The following is a 16,299-nucleotide window of genomic DNA, read 5'->3' on the forward strand; positions in this document are numbered from 1 at the left end:
TTGAGGCTTTGAGTTCAGGTTCGCTTGGTTTGGGTCATCCTGTTTCATATATGTTGAAAAAGCAAGAAAAGACCCATCCTTCTTATAATACGGAATAGGATGCACTTTTTCTTCAATGTCCTTAATAATCTCCTGCTATAAGTAATGGACAGGATGGAATAGACCCGGGGAAGGGTCCTTCAGGGACACAGACCCACCTTACATCCTCACAGAAGGATGAGAAAGGATGAATAAAGTTAGTGATTTACACTGTGTTAAGGATAAGTAAACAGATGCTTCCAGACAGTTTGTCCTAACAGTAGGAGGCATGTGTTAGTCTGTGAGTAGCTCGGGTCTCCACCTCACAGAGGACACCACAGGCTCACGTGTGCCCAGCGCACACACAGCTTCAGTCCCAGGACGCTGAGCCTGCTTCCCTTTCAGCTTCGCTCTCCCACCAAACAACTGGGAAAGGAGCGTTCTCTCTGAGCTCAAGGATCAGAACCATTCACTATAGAAGCTTCCACTTTGCCCCCAGAAGTGAAGCAGCTGAGCATGAATACGTGTCTGGAGAGACGAAATTTGGAGATACCCGGCTGGAATCCACGCCTCCTCATTCCCACAACTCTGCATCCACATGTCTCCGGGTGGCACCTGGCTTTTAGCCTGGGGCCTGGGGGGGATAGGAGTTCCAGCATTATTAGCCATATAAACTGTTTTACGGGGGAAGCTTTGGTATACTACAGCAGTTTGGATTTAGTGCAGCACTGACTCCAGCAGATGGCAATGAAGAACTTCAAATTCCTCCATATGGGTAAGGAATCCACTTCATGCTTTTAAATAATTACAACAGTTTTTGTTCTGATACAGCCAATGTTTAGGTACAAAAAGAAAATAAGAATGACATTTATTTTTTCCCTTTTTGTCTGAAAGAGAGTCTAAAATCTAAGTTTATTAATTCATCTGACTCAAACTATGTTATGTTGTGGCTCTGAACAAGGCACAGCAGAGGCTCTGTGGGAGGATATTGAGATGAACAGGACATGATGCCCCATCAGATAAAAACCCGATGGCTCTGGTCTGTCCATGCAAGGACATTCACAAATAGTTCAACAACCAGATGTTGGAGATAAGTTTAACAAGACCTACTTACTTCTGACTCTAAATATGAAGACTTACTGAAATCATGAAGGCAGCTGGACCAGATCAGCAATCCCCAGATCTGGCTGATGTTTTTCAAGTTCTTCTTCCAGGTATTCTGATTTACTGGGCCTGCATAAGGACAGTGATGGATGTATTTTTAAGCTCCCCAGGAGAATCTGATAAATTCGATGTCAGATGTGGGATCTTCTTGCCACTAGATGACCTTTGATGTCCCTTCCAAATACAAAAGGCCCTCATTACTGTGAAAGACAGTCAAGGCAAAGGAACTGGCTCCTGCTGGGCCACTTGCCTGCTCAGCTGAGCCAGAGCTGAGAGTTCTGAGAGTTTTAATAGCAATCCATTTGGAAAGAGAGATGGGCCTTTTATTCTGCATATGGATCTCACAATGTGTATTGTAACCAAACGTGGTTATCAATATGCCATTAATGCCATTTCCAAAAAAAGAGCCACTATTTCAGTCTTTCAGAAAGCAGCAGATGTAGTGAATACATTTTTGAAGAAACATGTCAACATTTGTGATTACTGAGCAGAAACCGACATGATGCATGATATTGCTAATCTGCTTTACTTGAAAGCAACTGGAGCATGAGCGTTAGCATATATTCCTTTTTCAGGGAGCCAATTTAACTAAAAGCCAAACAGACAGTACAAAGCTTTGTAACTTAGACAGAAATAGTAATTAAAACTGTCAAGGGCTACACACTTAAGGATGAAAGTAAACTGCAGCTGACGTGTTCTTGTTACTTGCTCATATCCATATTTCCCTTAGATCCATGCCTGTCAATTCAAAATTAGTAAGCTCCAATGAGTAATTTATTTTATTTTGATGGAAGTGTCTGAGATTCTTTGGGGAGGGGGTGGAGATAACTATTTCTAAAATAAAAATAATGCACCCCTGCTGATTATTAGCTGATATACATATACATTTAAATTTACATTACATAAATTTCATCTTACATATAAATCTCCCAAGCATCCACTCCAGGAATATGCTATATTTATAAGGATCTTAGAATAAGGGTCTTCAGCTCCAATGTTTTTCTTCCAGTTCCTGTAACCATCACCATCAGTGCCATTCTTTTGATATTTACCATCTATTCCCGATTTGTGACAATCCATCATTCTGGTCTTCCTCTTTGCAGGAGGGGGTTATGATGTGATAGGTGGAGTCCACTGGGTCTGTGGGCCCACCAAATAAGATTTACCTTGTTCCTGAATTCATAATTGGGACTGGCATGCTTAATCAATGCTTTTGTCAGTAGCTATAACACAAGTTGGGGCCTCAACTTGTGAGATAAGGGGTATCATGGTGGGGAAAGTCAAACTGAAGCCACTGAAAATGCCCACCACCAACTTTTAAAAAATACCAGGTCCAAGGGGTGGGGAGATGGCAGGAATCAATGCTACCCTTAAGGACCTAAAGGATGAAGGATGGTCGTTAAAATTTTTTTTTTTTTTTTTAAAAGGGGATGCCTGGGTGGCTTCGTTGGTTAAGTGTCCGACTTCGGTTCAGGTCATGATCTCACAGTTTGTGAGTTTGAGCCCCACATTAGGCTCTGTGCTGACAGCTCGGAGCCTGGAGCCTGCTTCAGATTCTGTGTCTCCCTGTCTCTCTCTACCCCTACCCTGCTTCTGTTCTCTCTCTGTGTGCGTGTGTGTGTGTGTGTGTCTCAAAAATAAATAAATGTTAATTTTTTTTTTTTTTTTTTTTAAGGGATGCAGGATGGTGGTACCCATCAGATCTTCATTTCATTCTCCTGTCTGGCCCATGGAGAAACAAACAGACTCTAGAGTGGAATATTGAAAACTCAACTAAAGAATAGCCCAATTGCAGCCACTATGCCAGATGTGGTATTTTTCTGGCCATTGATTTGACATATCTTCTTTTCTAATCAGAGAAGTTCAGGGGCACCTTGGTGGCTCAGTCAGTTGAGTGTCTGGCTCAGGTAATGATCTCATAATTCATGAATTGAAGCCTCTTGTCAGGCTTGTTGCTGTGGGTGCAGAACCAGCTTGGGATTCTCTGTCCCCCTCTCCCTCCTCCCCCTCCCCAACTCATGCTTTCTCTCAAAATTGAATAAACGTTTGTTAAAGAAAAGGAGATCAGAAACAGTTTCCATTCACATGGAATAGGAAGGACTGTACAAACCCCGAGCCATGTCAACTCTCCTTCCACTGGTAACAATATACTCCAAAGATGTGTGGACTATGTGGATATCCCACAAAGAATCACACTGATGCATTACGTATATAACATTATGCTTATTGGCCAGGATGAGTTGAGAAGTCTAGCGTGCCGGAGGCTTTGGAAAGACTCATGTGCTCCAGAAGGTAAAAGATAAGCCTTACAAAGATTCAAGGGACTTCACCAATAAAAATCCTGGAGTCGAGTGGCAAGAGGCATGCCAGTAAATCCTCTCCAAAGGAAAAGACAAATTATTATATCTTACACCTTCAACCTTGAAAACGTTAGCTCAGCGCATTGAGGTTCTACAGGCGGCATGTGCCACACCTGGGAATATGCTTCAGTCTCCATAGTGGGTGACACAAAGTCCACCAGCCTTAAGTGGGACCCAGAGAAGAGAAGAGCTCTACAGCAGGTCTCGGCTCTGGTGCACAAGGAGTCCTGTCACCTGGGCCTGTGAACCGGCAGACCCTATAGCGTGAGAGATAGTAGCTGTGGGAAGAGACGCCGTGTGGAGTGTGTAGTAAACCCCAGTGGAGGATGACCACACAGGCCCTGGGCGTCTTGCACACGGCCATGTCCCATGCAGGAAAGAATTCAAGGCCTCTTGAAAAACACCTTCTCGGGGCTCCTGGGTGGCTCAGTCGGTTAAGCGTCTGACTTCGGCACAGGTCGTGATCTCACAGTTCATGGGTTCGAGCCCTGCGTCTGGGCAGCTCAGAGCCTGGCGCCTGCTTTGGATTCTGTGTTTCCCTCTCTCTCTGCCCCTCCCCCATTCATGCTCTGTCTCTCAAAAATAAATAAAAGTTAAAAAAAAATTAAAGAAAAACACCTTCTCATTTGCTCCTGGGCTATGTGTGAGGTCGAGTGGTTGGCCATGGGACACCACCAGAGCAATCATGCATCCAGAACTGCTCAGCATGAGCGTGGGCCTATTATCAGACCCACCAAGTCATAGTGTCTGGTGAGCCCAGCAGCAATTCATCACAAGATGGAAATAGTATGTCTGGGATCCCAAATGAGCAAGATCAAAGGGCACAAGCAAGTTGTGTGAGCCGGTAGCTCAGACCCCCTTGTCAACCACGTTGTCGTTTTCTCAATGCAAAGCCACAGCCATATGGGGGATCCCTTACGAGCAGCTGACCATGGTTTGGGGATGGGTTGGCTCAGTAGGTGGTACAAGCTGAAAATGGATGGCGGCTGTTTTAGCCTCACTCATATGTGGCCAAAAAAGAATGGTTTCAAGTCCTCTGAATGCTTATATCAGGACCAGAAAATGATCTGGCCAGTGGAAATTAAAGACCAACAACATCTGACCCACCCTGAAAGGATTTATCTTCCAAATGATTGATACCCAGGATACTATTACTGTCATAGGTATTCAATATCCAGCAGATACTTTTTCATGGTAACTGACAACCTGAAAGCCAGCCAGCTGAGCTACCTACCCTCAAACTAATTGCAAATGATGCTTTTCAGAGTCCCAGATCCCTTCAGTGTCCAATATCATCATCTTCACCTGCTGAGGGTATAAGGCTTTGATATCGGGTCACCTTATATCAGAATACAAAACAGGTTTTGCCAGAAGCCCACGGGCAGGATGCAGACATGTCCCTGGGGATTTCACAGGAACAAATTCAAAGCTTTTTCCATACTAATTATATTAAGACCAAGGAGACCTAGCTGCCACGTACAATAGACCTAAAATAAAAAGTCCAGTTCTTTAAAAAGTGGCAAACTGGGATGCCTGGGTGGCTCAGTCGGTTGAGCATCCGACTTCAGCTCGGGTCATGATCTGGCGGTCTGTGAGTTCGAGCCCTGTTTCGGGCTCTGTGCTGACAGCTCAGAGCCTGGAGCCTGCTTCGGTTTCTGTGTGTGTGTCTCTCTCTGCCCCTCCCCCGCTCATGTTCTGTCTGTCTCTCTCTCTCTCTCTCTGTCAAAAATAAACATTAAAAAAAATTTTTTTTAAGTGGCAAGCAATTAGACTTTATTCCTTCTTGTAAAACTTATTGAGAAAAGGCAGTACATTTTATATATGGGAAAACATGCATAGTCATTTTAATTATACCATATTCAGGAATCCCACCTGGTGCCTCCTTTTGCACCATCCCGGGAACCTAATTAGCTTTCTGGTTATGACTTCATCTTGCTGCCACACTTGGAATGACCACCATTCAAACACAATCATACTGACATGCAACATGCTGCACTGTGACATGGTCAGTGCCATGTGGCAGCGCTTTCTGCCAAGTCTGACATGTGCTGCCTCCTCTGGCTGACTGGTATCTGAACCTGACAGAGGCTGTACAAAACCGTTCTGCTACCTGTTCAGGAGGCAGTGCATGCCAGGAGGCCAAATCATTCTGCTTTCTTAATCCTGTATTCCCTTAGCATATGGAAAGAAACAGGAGAGTCTTCCCGACCTGGACCTGGGCAAAACTGTCAACCATTCAAGAGAAACTTACAGCCAAAAAGAAGCATGGCATGGGATTCCTCTGGACTAACCTTCACATTTTGCAAACTGAAGACCCATGCTGTAAGTAGTGGATGAGGCTTTGACAAGTCCATTCAGCTAGAGAGCAGGAAACGCTGGTGGGGGCGCCATTATGACAGCACACTCTGCCAAAGCTGCATCATCAACCAACTGGGTGGGTTGCCCTAGAAATCCTCCCTCTAGTTCCTGCCCCCCGCACAGCTCCAGCTCGTTCTCTGGTTATTGCCCCTCTGCTCCATCTCTGGCATCTCTCTGGTCTGGTCGGTGCCAACTGTTTCTCTTGGTATATGCTATCAGCTGGAATCTGGTCAAGAGAATAGTTATGCTAGGTATTTAAAACAGAGGGGATTTAACTCAGGACTTGGTTGTATGGTTGTTGGAGCACTGAAAGAGCAAAAATTCGCAGGCTAAAATAATCTGGATATTACTAACTGCAGGAAGCAGCTACCACCACCACAGGTGGGGGATCAACAGGAAAGAAGTGGCATCACCAGAGGCCAGGCATTCACAGGGGGGCTCCCCAGGGTGCAGGTGCCCCAATGGCCAGGGCTATAGCCCCCAGCTGGTGCCTTGAGGCTGGTGCCTGGCTCTATAAAGAAATTGTCATATGGTTGTTGCTGGTCAAATCATTCCAATAGGAGTTATACTATCGCTAAAGAAAACAAACCGCTTATGTAAAGAAACTGTTTTATAGCAACTGAAAGCCTGGTATGCTAATGAAAGATCATTTTATGTAATCATTAAAGCCCAGTCCCTTAAGGATATATACTAGGCAAAACTTTGCTGCCTGGCTCAAATTACTGTATATAGTTGACAATAATCAAAAACCATTTCTTCAAATTCTATAATTAAGACTGCTCACTCAAATTTGACTTTCGCCTTATCCCAGCTTGTCTGAATTGGTACAGTTCTTACCAAAAGCAATAAATCAAAACCATCATAGTTAAACTATTGTGGTCAGCCTCATCCATCATAGGTCTATCATAATTGGACCTATAATTGCTTTTGTCATTGCCTCAGCTTTTATTAACAAAAATACTTGCTAGTCTTTAATAAGAGTCAGCTATATACCAGGTAATTTATAAAACTTTCACTTGATCATCACAACTTATCTGTGAGGTTTAAGTATTATTATTTCCATTTAAAAGTAAGGAAGGAACTATGAAAATTTCCATGACTCGCATTCGCAAAGTTTTTTAAGGGGTTACTTATGACTTATAATATTAATCTCTGTCTTCTATGCTATTACAGAGATTAGATGAAATTATATAAAAAATAACTCAAAAGAACACGTAATAAAAAAAAACTATCCAAAATGGAGCATATGGAGAATTTTTGTAATTTTTTTTCATGTTTGTTTATTTTTGAGAGAGAGAGAAATAGAGTGTAAGCAGGGAAGGGTTAGAGAGAGAGGGAGATACAGAATCTGAAGCAGACTCCAGGCTTTGAGCTGTCAGCCCAGAGCCCCACACAGCGCACGAACGTGCAAACCTTGAGATCATGACGTGAGCCAAAGTCAGACGCTTAACCGACTGAGCCACCCACACACCCTGCATATGGAGAATTTTTATCATAGTTGTTGCAACATCTATGTCAACTAATTCTCTTGTGAGAGAATCCATTTCTGTTATCCTAAGCCACCCAGTTTGTGTGCCTTTGCTATGACAGCTCCAAGAAACTAATATACCTGGTCATTTGGATTGGATGCTGGCTGGATATTGTAAATTTTACATTTTGCAGGGTACTGGATTTTGTTGTAGCACTTTAAGGAGTATTGGACTCTATTTTAGCATGCAGTTACTTAGGCCCAAGTTACTTAGGAACAGTTTCATCCTTTTGAAACTTGCTTTAAAGTTCACCAGGATGGGTCAGGAGAAACTGGCAGTCTCGTGCTAACCCCCTTCTTCTCATCCTACTCAATGTCCACATCTTACAAGGCCTCCCCACTCTAGCTTGTGGGGATATGATATACTCCCAACCCAGTGTGAACTCTGGGACATGTTTGATCTAGTGCCGGCTGAGTGTCTTCTCACACACGAGCAGATCAGAGCTCGGCCAAAGACCAGAGAGGACACATCTGGGTGTCTCAGAAACTCTCTGTAGCTCTCTTCCCTGATATTCTGTCCCACAAACTCCAGGCATCTAGCCCCCAGAATTCCAATTTCAAGCTCTTCAACTCAGCCAGACTTCCAGACTCTGCAGCCTAGAAACTGCCTTTGGGCAACAGTTTGGGTCAGTTCCAGAGCTCATCTTATTGATTTGGTTGTCCTTTCCTCAAAGATCACAGTCCTGCATTGCTTCATAGCCAATGTGTGGAAACCTTTGTTTCCTACATTTTGTCTGGTTTTCCTTTTTTATGTTAGAGATTGAATCCAGTCTCTGTTACGTGTTACCATGGCTAGAAAGTATGTTAGTTATTTGTTAAGTAAACAAGAATATGGTGTTTTGAATGTTTCATTTTTTTTCCTCCTTCTTAGGATCTGGATGGCACATCTCACCTCACTACTCCACACTAATGCTTAACATATCATGTATATTTTTGGCACCATGAGGTTTTTCTGTGAAGTCTCCAAGAAAGAGAAATCTAAAAGTTGAACCAGATCCTAACAGGCCAGACCCTAGGAACCCCAAATTCAATAAACATCTCACATTACTAATGACTGTTGGAGGCAAACTGGTGACAGAATCTATGTTCTGCTCTTTAAGTGATTTCATAAGCTAAGCAGATGGCAAACTTCCTCACTAGCTAACAAGTGCAAATGGTCTGATTCCCGCCAATTCCCACCAATAATCTTTACCTCAGCACTGTGCTGGACTGGAGGCAGGGCAGGAGGTTGTGAGGGAGACAAGAAGCAATCAGAGCAAATGAAAGCAGATTTCTTGTGCGGGGTGTGATGCGATCATCAGAAACCAGGAAATTTACATAAGAGTAAGTTAGGCAAAAAGCAACAGTTTACTAAAATATGCTAGATTACATAGACTTTATAAACATGCCAAATTCTACAGGCTGACATTTAAAGCAGTTATGGATTACAAGATATCCCCATATTTATTTATTTTCTTCAACCCTACTTCATCCCAGGCTTCAATTTTTCAGCTAATGGAAATTCCATTTTCCAGATGCTGAGGCCAAATGGGGGTCATTTTTGGCTCTTCCTGCTCATATATCTTCGATGAAATCCATCAGCAAATCTAGTAAGCTCTAACTATAAAACAGATCTAGCTGCAACCACTCCTGGATACCCTTGATGCCTGAGAGACTGTCATCTCTCTCCTGGATTCCCAAAAAAGCATCCTCACTGGTGAACCTGCTTCTAGCCCAGCTCTCCAAGACTATTCTCAATCCAACTATCAGAATGATCCTAAATCAGATTATGTCAGTCCTCTGCTCAAAACCCTGCAATGTCCCCCTATTTGTCTCAGAGAAAAAGGCAAAGTACTTAAAATAGCTAAGACCCCAGAGGACCCAACTACTCTGCCCCCACAACTGCTTCTTCTTACCTTGCTCTATTTTTCTTTTTTTTAAATAAGACTTTCATCATCTAGCATGCTATGTAATTCAGTTATGCCAAAGGGCAATACAGTCTAGCCAATTATCAATGTTGATTGATAAGATGTTGACATGTATTCCCTCAACTAAGGCATTTTACAAAGGCAAGTTTATATACTGTTACTAACTAACCTCAGCTAGCAGAAGCTGACCTTAGCAGGAGCCTATAGAACAGTTTGATGTAGATAAGGGTGAGCTGTGGCCCCACTCTTGCTATTCAGGCTATAACAAAAGCAAAGGTAACATGTATACAGGTACGTGTTGACCACACACTCATTAGCAAGCAGCACAAAACTCCACGTAAGCTAACAGAAGTCCCATCTTCCTGGATCCCTTTTAGGTTTCCTGATAAGTTCACTTGAGGCAGATACAACAGCACATAGAGGCAACATTCTGTTAGACTTTTAGGCATCAGCAAGCAATCATCTTACACCAATGGGACACGGGACCATTAGGGACTGAGCGTGCGGTATCTTCCCTAAGGATGTAGACTGTAGGCCTCCTCCAGTTTTTACATCTTATTCATGCAAGAGGAACAGCCAATCCTTATATGTTGACTATCTCACATTGCTTACAAAGGAGAGCCTATTTCTAACATGCATTATGTATGCAACAGATTCCGCGTTTTGACAATAACAGCTCTGACATCTAACTCTAATTGAATGTCTAATTATCATAGCCTTGATTTGATCAAGATACAAATAACAAAGCTTATGGTAGCCATGTTGTGTATGAGGCTTCTCTTTTCTAGTAGCCTGGGTGGCTCAGTCAGTTCAGCGTCTGACTCTTGATTTCAGCTCAGGTCATGATCTCCCGGTCGTGGCATTGAGCCCCGCATCAGGCTCTGTACTGAGCATGGAGCCTGCTCAAGATTCTCTCTCTCTGTCCCTCTGCCCCTCTCCTGCACTCTTGCTTTCAATCTCTCTATATATGTATATTAAAAAGTAATAAAAATAAAGAGAGAAAGATTTTGTAGCACATGGCAATTTAACAGGCACCTCTAGTGACAAATAGTTCAGTGCCTACTACTTTCACTATAACAAGCACCAACACAGAGTGTTCATTATATTTTATTACGTTTTATGTATTACATATTTATTTATTTAACAAGTAAATATATTATGTATTTATTATAGTTATTGTTTCCTTTTTTTTTTTTTTTCCTTTTCGCAGCCACAACTAATGATTAATTCCTGGCATCATGTAACAAGCTGTGAAAGAAACTGAAAATCCAGTCATAAAAAAAGGACTCCAAAGGGCAGGAATGTTACATCAAAATTTCCTAAGCATAAGTAACTGCCCTCTCCCCAACCAAAAACTTCTTAGGTCTGTGGGAAGAAGAGATGAAAGAAAGATGGCCTTTTTACAAGATCAGAAAATTCCCAGGCTAGAACATACAGTGTCAGGGCAATCAGAGTCTGAAGTGTCAATCATTTTTATTTTTTTAAGCACTTTCTTGGATGTTTTATGATTTGAATGATTCTGTTGTGAGTGTAAAATAATTGGCTTTTCCATTTAAAAAAGCAATAATGTGTTCTAGTAAAAATGCTAGATTAAAAATACTCTCTTGTTATATGCCAATATTTTTTTCATTTTTATGTTTGCTAATGTCTCGAGGCAGATAGAAACATCAGATAAGCTAGAAGTGAATTTCAATATAAAAATTATTCGTTGTACGTGAGTCAACAATATTCCCCACAGAAAGCTCTGCCGAGTGCTATCAATCTAAAAAATATTGCTCTATCAAGCCATGCATCATCCAGAGAGAGTTATAAAATAAAATTTTTCTTGGTTTCTTTATTGGGTTTTGCCAAGCAGTATTTCCACTGTTTACATCTTTCAGATTACAAGGCATCTAAAATGAACGATTTAAAAAGAGATCTTGAAGTGTTCCATGGAAAGCCACCCGGTCTTTCCAAATTTTCAGTTATGGATGAAGAAAAACAGAACACATGTTGATGCTGGCAGGACCAAAGTGGGGTTAAAAAATGTTCCTGCCTTTGCAGAAGGCATGATTTGGTGTGGGCCTTAGAGAATTGTTGGAACTTGGCTGATGGAGACAAATAGCACCATTTCAGGTGAGAGCCGAGCACAAGTCTGTCATGGAGACCAGAACGAACATTAGTCAGCATGAGAGGGAGGGCTGAGGAAGGAGAGCAATGAGGGAGACAGGTTATAAATGAGGTACTGAAGCAAATCAGTTTGACAACTAAGGTGCGTGATCTAAGAAGCAAATTGAGTACTTGTTGAGGGCATGAACAAGCAGAGGTCCCTGAAAAGGAGAAATATTAAACTTGGCCAAGTTTATCAAGAATTTTGCAAACCAAAATTCTAAGAAGGGGCTATTTACCTTCCAAAGTAGATGTAACCTGTGTCTTTTATGGGTCAGGGGATGCTTTACTTTGAATCATGTAAGATAAATGTTGAGGGGTGGTGACACCATCATTCCTTAGTCCGGGGCCCTAGAGCAGGAAGCTTGGAAAGGTAAGAGAAAAAAATCCACTGACTTAGCAGGGGAAGAAAGTAGAGCCTTGCAAGGATTAACTGAGCAGTGCTCTACAAGGTGGAGGAGAGCACAGTGAGAATTCCTCCATTCCAGGTGTGAGATGATCGGGGCACTGCCAGGAGGACTAACCCATGGGTAATTTTGAAAACAACGTCATTCACCATTACAAAAAGGCAGTGGGGTTGAAAGTAGCATAATCCATTTTCATTCTCTTTTTGTATGACAGAATTACCCTATGTATGTAGGTTAAATGCAGCTAAATCTGTTAATGCTGTTTGTATAATAATCTCCCAATAATAACATCAAATCTTATAATATATGCATATATGGAGATAGGTAGGTAGATCTGTAGATGCAGAGATAAAGTTGGTTAAGTTACTAAAGTTACTTTAATTCACAATAAAACTAAAAGATATTCCCACAAGGTTCATGTATTTTTAACACAAATTTCCTCATATATGCTGAATTGTAAAAATAATGCCAAAAAAAAAACAATTTTGCTGTAAGTCCGACTTAAAATTAATGTCTTAATTTTACCTCTTTTAAAACCTAGATAGAATTTTAGAAAATCATCTGAATTATCTTGTGTCACTCAGACAGATATTTAGGAAAGATTCTACTGCAGGATTTTCTTTCTGGTATTCTTCAGGGAGCAAGCAAATGAGACTACTCAAATCATAGCCATTTCTAAAAATAACAAGCATTTCTCACTTCATGCCACTAGATGGCACACCTATACATAAATAAACCAGGAAATTTTGTATAAAGGAGGAAATGAATCTAGGTTAAGATAAGCCTTGTCAAATCAACACTGGAAGAAGATGGAAAGTACCTGGAAAATGATTATCATTTTGACTATTCAGAAATGATTTGAAAAATTAATTCAGCCACAGTCCAGTGTGTCAGTTTCCTGGGGTATTGTAACAACTGAGTGACTTAAAACAACAAAAATTTATCAGTGCACAGTTGTGGAGGCTAGATGTCTAAAACCAACATGCCAGCAGGGTTGGTTCCTTCTTGAGGCTCTGAGGGGGAATCTGTCCCAAGATCCTTTTCTGGCATGGGTGGTCACCAGCAATCCGTGGTGCTCTTGGCTTGAGGACCCATCCCTCCAATCTGCATCTTCACCTGGCTTTCTCACCCCTATGTCTCTGTGTCTTCACGTGACCTTCCCATAAGGACACCAGTCACTGGATTTAGGGCCCACCCTAATCCAGCACTGACCTCATCTTAACTAATCATATCCGCAAAGAGCTATTTCCAAATAAGGTCACATTCTGAGGCTCCAAGTGGACTTGAATTTGGGGGAGACACTATTAGGCCCAGTATACACACAGCGACATGCGTCCTGGGTAGGTAGGTTTGAGCCCAGTCTCACCACTGCCATGCTGTGGGACCCGTGGACAAGTGACATAACCTGTTTAAGCTCCATGTCTTTTTCTTGTAAAAAAAAAAAATAAAAGAAAAGAATAATAACAGTATATAACAGTAAGTATAGCCTTGCTATGAGGATAATACATGCAATATACTCAGTGCCTGGCACATTGTAATCAGTCAATAAACATTAGTTATTACTACTGTTGTGATTTTTATTATTATAATTCAGAAACAGGGCTTCTATCTTGTGTTTTCACCAGAACCTGAAATAAGAGGTTCTCTGACCTGAGTTTGAGAAAATGAGGAAGGGGATGAAATGCATTTCCTTAAAGACCGGGCCTTGTTTCTGTACTGTCTCCCCTCCAGGAAAGGGCCCTGGACCTCCTATGTTTTGATTTTTTTTCATCATGCATTTATTTATATTACTGGGTCTACTTTCCAAAAAGGCTCTGTGATAGCAATGTCCTAATGTTGTCTCTCTGTTTCCTTAAGTCCTAAGTGTACCCAGGAACGGTCTGTACCTAGAAGAGCTTAGGACTCTACAGTGTTTTAGTAAAGGGGCAATTAGGGAGACACAAGATGCAGCTGGCTATCCAACCCGGAAGCACAAACAGCTGGGGACAGGCAAGCCAAGTCCTGCCTGAGCACATGGAAAGGGGTGGGGGGAGGGGGGTTCAGGCTGCGTACAGTCAGGACAGCAGTTGTGACAAAATAATCACGCTTAGGGGCTAAAGTCAGCCATGGACCTGGTGGATAAAGTGGTACTCCTGGGGAGGATCCCTCCAAGGAACTCCGGGAAAGGAGTTTGAAGATGGCCTGAGAATGAGCCAGGCAGAAGGAGAAAGGCTTTCAGACAGAAGAGGGTACCAAAGAAGGAGAGAGTGAGAAGAAAAGGTCTCTTTCCAGAGCACCCAGGCTCAAGGGAAACACAGACTCTCAGAATCCCCCCCTGGCATCTGCCACTTCCATGCTCCCCAAGCAAAACCATCACCCCTGCCAGAAGCCTGCTCTGACTTCTGTATTCCCTTTCTAGAAGACAGCCCCCCAGGCTCACCAGCCAGAAGCCAGGGGTTATTATGGAGTGAGCCCTTGCCCTCATGGTCCATATCCTGTGGGTTCCACAACTTCAGAGTCACATGAATCTATTCCCTGTGCCTCTACCTTTCCTATTACCTGAAGAACAAAGTCTTCAGCTAGGAACACAAGGCCTTCATAATCTGAATCCTGTCTAACTTTTCGGTCTCACCTACTCTGGCCTCTGCTGGCAACTTACACTCCCTCTATAATGAACACGTGTGATTGCTGGATGAATAAATGCATCGCCACAAACAGGAGCAGGTTTATGGTTTTCAGAGGGGTGATATATGTTTGCAAATACTTTGCTGTCAAAGTCTATCTTTTAATAAATCACTCAAGGGTTTTCTTGTTAAATTGACAGTTCATCATGGATTGAAAGGGATCCCATCCACTGTGAGAATAGAGACTACATCTTCCTCAGTCCTAGCAGAGCACCTCACACAGTAATATCTACTGAATGGCAAGAGCTAATTTCCAGGCCCTGGGGACTTCAATATGGAGTTTTCTCCCAACATGAATCTTTGACATAGATCCTGATAATCTGTCTTGTACATGGTAGAAGCAAAAATGACATGGATTAATGCACCCTCTTCTGCAGCAAGATGCCCATGGCAGGTGACTCTGACACAGGAGCAGGAAGAAGGAAGGGGGAGCTGAAGCAATGTGTGTAGGATGGAGACAAGTAAGGGGCAAAAGTTCATTTGTGGATAGAGACTATTGGAAAAGTCCAGGAGGTGAATCCCAGAATGGATTAAGTCAGGTGACATGTGAAGACATCAGTGCTGGAGCCCATAAGGGCCAGACATCAGTTCATACAGGTGTGCCACATGGGTCTTCTTATGGACTGAAGTGTGTATCCCTAAAATCCATATAGTGAAGTCCTAACCCCTGGTGTGAGCGTATGTGGAGATAGGACTTTTAGGGAGGTAATTAAGGTTAAATGGGGCCATCAGGTTGGAGCCCTGATCCAATAAAACTAATGTCCTTATAGAAAGAGGAGACACCAGAGCTAATTTTGTGCTCTCTGTCCTCTCTCTCTGTCATTGATTGTATGCACGGAAGATGGGCCATGTGAGTAGCACAGAGAAAGAAGGCATCTATCTGCAAACCAGAAAGAGAGCTCTCACCTGGAACCAAATTTGCTGGCACCTTGATCTTGAACTTTAGTCAGTTTGGTATATTACAACAAACTACCATGGGCTGGGTGGCTTTTAAACAACAGAAATGTATCTCTGGAAGCTGTAAGTCTGAGATGAGGGTACCAACAAGGCCAGGTGAGGGCCCTCCTCTGGGTTGGTTGCAGACTGCTGATTTCTCATTATATCCTCATCTGGTGGAGAGAGAGCTAGCTAGCTCTCTGGTGTCTTCTTATATGGGCACAAATCCTATACCTGAGAGCTCCACCCTAATGACCTAATTACCTCCAAAGGCCTCACATCAAATACCATTACACTGAGATTAGGCTTTCAACATATGAATTGGGGGGGGAGGCACAAACATTCAGTCTGGAGCAGACTTCTAACCTCCAGAACTGTGAGAAAATAAATGTCTGTTGTTTAAGCCACCCAGCCCGTGGTATTTTGTTATGGCAGCTGAGAAGACTAATACAGGTCCCCTGAAGGACCAGGTCCTGCCCTGTGTAAGTAACACTGTGCCACTTCCCATAGAAGACACCCAATGTGGTGGCTGCAGAAGACAGCCCCGACAAACACACATATACTAGGTAAAAGAATGAATCTGTGACTATGCTTTTATCAACCAAGCAAAGCAAAAGAAGATATCCTGAAAGCAAGCCTACACAGTTCACCCATAAGGCCAGATCTCTCTCTGAGGAAGAACTATTTAGGGACCTCACAAAGCAGGGCATTAAAGCACGGATTCAAGCAGTTTTGCAACTCAGAAATACCAAGATGGTCAGTCATGCTGTCCCTAAATGATCGGCTTCAAAGTGTCTGTCTGGCTTCTTT

At 42.6% G+C, this 16,299-nt stretch overlaps 1 protein-coding gene and 1 long non-coding RNA gene across 3 annotated transcripts in view; one reads left to right on the forward strand and one right to left on the reverse strand.

The window, feature by feature from the left end:
• The window catches only part of STRIT1 (small transmembrane regulator of ion transport 1), a 38,131-nt gene extending 32,306 nt beyond the window's left edge, over positions 1–5,825 (reverse strand). Inside the window, exon 1 of one of the 2 annotated variants that reach the window (XM_058730285.1) lies at positions 5,794–5,825. The gene's annotated coding sequence lies outside the window, so the exon portion shown is untranslated. Of the gene's footprint in view, positions 1–1,158; positions 1,673–5,793 lie in introns of those variants that run through there. The other variant, XM_058730284.1, reaches the window with a different exon arrangement.
• Positions 5,826–5,918: 93 nt separating this feature from the next.
• Positions 5,919–11,172, forward strand: LOC131512056 (uncharacterized). Its single transcript, XR_009261898.1, has 2 exons — positions 5,919–6,082; positions 10,546–11,172. It is a non-coding gene; the product is annotated as an uncharacterized LOC131512056 (long non-coding RNA).
• Positions 11,173–16,299: the final 5,127 nt, after the last annotated feature.

The sequence above is a fragment of the Neofelis nebulosa genome, chromosome 5, assembly GCF_028018385.1.
Source record: "Neofelis nebulosa isolate mNeoNeb1 chromosome 5, mNeoNeb1.pri, whole genome shotgun sequence".
In the NCBI taxonomy this organism is placed as follows: Eukaryota; Metazoa; Chordata; class Mammalia; order Carnivora; family Felidae; genus Neofelis; species Neofelis nebulosa.